Genomic DNA, 4350 nt, shown 5'->3' on the forward strand with positions numbered 1-4350 from the left:
GTAATCCCAGCTACTCAGGAGGCTGATGCAGGAGAATCACTTGAACCCAGGAGGCGGAGGTTGCAGTGGGCTGAGATCACACCATTGCAGTCCAGCCTGGGCAAAAAGAGCGAAACTCCATCTCAAAAATAAATAAATAAATAAATAATTTTTAAAATTACCCAGTCTCAGGCATTCTGTTATACCAGCACAAAACAGATGAAGACAATTTGTTTTACCAAAAGTTACCATCTACTGATTACTATAACATCACTTATCAAAAGCCCAGAGAAACTGGTTTTCTGAGTCTCCACTGACCTATGGAAATGATACAAAGAAATGACCAAGCACAGGGAAACTCATTACATAATTCCTACAGTTACCTTCCTGCATTTTCAGATTAATACCAAGGCTTTTAGGGGAGGAAAAAGAATTTTACCCCACGTATCATCCTCTTTACTTATGTAAATTTCTGCAACCAGTTTGAATTTCTCCCCAGAAAATGAGATTATTTTCTACCACATGGCAGGCTGCAAATTTTCTAAACTTTTATGTTCTACTTCCCTTTTAAATATAAGTTCCAGTTTCAGGTCATTTATTTGCTTATGCAAATGAGCACAGGCTTTTAAGAAGCAGCCAGGCCACATCTTGAACACATTGCTGCTTTCAGAAATTTCTTCCACCAGATACCCTAAACATCTCAAGTTTAAAGTTCAACAGATCCCTAGAGCAGGAGCACAATGCTGCCAGTATCTATGCTAACACATAGCAGGAGTGACCTTTACTCCAGTTCCCCAATAAGTTCCTCATCTTCATCTGAGACTTCATCTGCCTGGCCATCTCTGTCCATATCACTATCAGCATTTTGGTCAAAACCATTCAACAAGTCTCTAGGATGTTCCAAATATTCCCTTATCTTCCTGTCTTATTCTGAGCCCTCCAAACTGTTCCAACCTCTGCCCATTACCCAGTCCAAAAGCTGCATCCACATTTTCAGGTATCTTTATTGCAATGCCCCACTTCTCTGGTATGAGTTATGTATTAGTACATTCTCACGTTGCTATAAAGAGCTGAGGGTGGGTAATTTATAAAGAAAAGAGGTTTAATTTGCTTACAGTTCAGGAGGCTGTACAGGAAGCATGGCTGGGGAGGCCTCAGGAAACTTATCATAGTGGAAAGCAAAGGGGAAACCAGTACATTATACATGGCTGGTGCTGGAGGAAGAGAGAGCGAACGGGGAGGTGCTACATACTTTTTAACAACCAGATCTCACGAGAACTCACTGTCACGAGAACTCACTATCACGAGAACTCACTGCCACGAGAACAGCAAGGGAAAAGTCTGCCCCCGTGATTCAATCACTTCCCACCAGACCCCTCCTCCAACTTTGGAGATTACAATTTGACACGTGATTTGGGTGGGGCCACAGAGCCAAACTATATCACTGGAAAAGAAGAAAATGAGAGGGCCAGGATGAGTGGCTGACATTAAGACTCTACAGACTCTAGGTAGAAAAACATGACTTTTTCTTTGGTGTCTAGATTTAAAAGTTGGTATTTCAATTAGTACAGAATGTCTCTTTGTAGAGAATAAGAGAATATATCACTCTTTATTTGAATAGCCCTAATGGGTAAAAGACTAAGGCACCCAATAAGAAATTTGAAAAAATTTTCTTTTCTAGAAAATGTGTATAGTACAGCTGGCCAGTTACATGCTATTCATGAGTAACAAATCATACCAGACATATGGTAAAAAATAATTATTTCTTTAACTACAAGGGTACATTCTATAAGAAAAATTGGGTAAATTTGACCTTGCCAATTTAGATTTGATTGTTTATAAAGGTAATTTATTCAGATACATCATAGTCCATTATAGCAAAAGCTTTTAGGTGCTATTATGCCCATAACGCAGAGACACAAACAAGGTAATAGGCTTATAATCAGCATTAGATGTTTTATGAATTGACTAACTTGATAAAGAATTTCGGAGAGATGTATATAACCACTGGATTAAATGCCAGCTAGGGAGAATCATACCACCACCTGTGATGGTAATCAAACTCTCCAGAGAAATAGTTTTACCTGAATAACAGAAACCAAGTGCTTAGAATCCCGGCATTTGCACTAAAAAGAACCCTACAGGCAGCAGTAGCCTATTTTTTTTTGGAGACACAGTCTCACTCTGTCACACAGGCTGGAGTGCAGTGGTGCAAACATGGCTCACTGCAGCCTCTACCTTCTAGGCTCAAGTGACCCTCACCCTCCCACGTAGCTGGGACTACAGGCACATGCCACCACATGCGGCTAGTTTTTTGTAGAAATGGGGCCTCACTTTGTTGTCCAGGCTGGTCTTGAACTCCTGGGCTCAAGCAGTCCTCCCACCTCAGCCGCTCAAAGTGCTGGGATTACTGGCGTGAGCCAATGCACTTGGCCATAAAAGCCTATTTTTTAAGGCCCCACTAGCTGAGGGAACCTAGGCAAGTTATTTACTAATTATGTCATCTGCAAAATGAAGACATCCTCTCTGCAGGCACATACATGGTAGATAATCAATAAACACAAGTTGTTCATTATTTGTTCATCTCATTCATCTTACCATGAGGAAGAGATCCACAATAGCTACTTGCCAAGCAAATACAACTATTGTAATGGCAGAGCCTCACCCAAAGTCTACCACTCTTTGTACACCATGAAGCTATTGGTGGGATGTAGCCCTTCAAAAATATCTTCTTGGTCTGGCATGATGGTTCATGCCTGTAATCCCTGCACTCTGGGAGGCCAAGGTGAAAGGGTCACTTGAACCCAGGAGTTTGCGACCAGCCTGGGCAACGTGAGACCCTGTCTCTATTCTTCAAAAAGAATCTTTATAGCATAACTTGAGCTCTCTATTTCAGGCAAATATTCTCCAAAGAGGCAAAATTGCTTAAGGAATTAAGTGGGGCAATTCAACACTTTCTTCCTCTATGCCAGTTCAAGCAACATTTCTGCCATCTACAGGGCCTGCTCAATTACTCTAGAAAAGTATTTCCCAACCTTTTCTGATCCGTAAATAATTTTCAAAGTAGCCCAATACGGGGTTTACAAATAAATCTGCCAATTTTGCTTGCATTATTAAATAATTTTAATATAACACATTTTAGATCAGAATTTCATGAATAAGGATTGCATAGTTTTTTCCTATCTAATGGTAGATCAGCATACTGTTTAAAAAGTATAAAATTCTGGCCAGATGCAGTGGCTCATGCCTGTAATCCCAGCACTTGGGGACTCCAAGATGGGAGGTCACTTGAGCCCAGGAGTTCTAGACCAGCCTGGGCAACATGACAAAACCCCATCTCTACAAAAACAAAAATTAGCTGGGGGTGGTGGTGCATACCTGTAATCCCAGATACTTGAGAGGCTGATGTGGGAGGATCACTTGAGCCCAGGAGGTCAAGACTGCAGCAAGCCATCATTATGCCACTGCACCTAGGTGACAGAGTGGGACTCTGTCTCAAAAAAAAATATAAAGTTCACTTATTATCAGCCTGGCCAACATAGTGAAATCCTGTCTCTACTAAAAATGCAAAAATTAGCCAGGTGTGGTGGTGCATACCTGTAATACCAGCTACTCGGGAGGCTGAGGCAGGAGAATCACTTGAACCCAGGAGGCGGAGGCTGCAGTAAGCCAAGATTGAGCCACTGCATTCCAGCCTGGGTGACAAAGCGAGACCCTGTCTCAAAAGAGAAAAAAAAACAGTTCACCTTATTAGAATCTTTTATAATATTCATAAGGACAAATTCTACTTTTCCTATTTAACAAATGATGCATGGTATTAAGTTTTACATAATTAAAATGCATGATTTTCAATAAATTCAAAAGTAAAATATTTGGGGCCAATAAACATGAAGGATATTCAACATTGTTAATGCAAATCAAAACCACAATGAGATAGCACCTCACACCCATTATGTTGGCCACTACCAAGAAAACAGAAAATAACAAGTGTTGGCAAGAATGCAGAGACATCAAAACCTTTGTGCACTGTGTGTGGAACTGTAAAAACTGTGCAGCCATTATGGAAACCAGTACTGAGGTTACTCAAAAAATTAAAATAGAACTACCATATGATCCAGCAATCGTAATTCTGGATATACAGTCATCCCACAGCATATGCAGAAGACTGGTTCCAAAAAATAAAAGACGAATAATAAAAAAAAAAAAGAAGAACAAGAAGACTGATTCCAGGACCACCCATATACATCCAAATTCACTCATACTCAAACTCCAAAATCTGACCTATGAAACCTGCATATACAAAAAGCCCACCCACCCTATAGACAAGTTTCACATCCCACAAAAAGTGTATTTTCTTTTTTTTTTTTTTTT

General features: G+C 40.3%; 1 protein-coding gene across 2 annotated transcripts in view; it reads right to left on the reverse strand.

Moving 5' to 3' along the window:
* The window catches only part of EZH2 (enhancer of zeste 2 polycomb repressive complex 2 subunit), a 74451-nt gene that overhangs the window by 57455 nt on the left and 12646 nt on the right, over positions 1–4350 (reverse strand). The window lies entirely within an intron of this gene.

Source organism: Colobus angolensis, unplaced genomic scaffold (genome assembly GCF_000951035.1).
Source record: "Colobus angolensis palliatus isolate OR3802 unplaced genomic scaffold, Cang.pa_1.0 Scaffold2, whole genome shotgun sequence".
Taxonomy (NCBI): Eukaryota; Metazoa; Chordata; class Mammalia; order Primates; family Cercopithecidae; genus Colobus; species Colobus angolensis.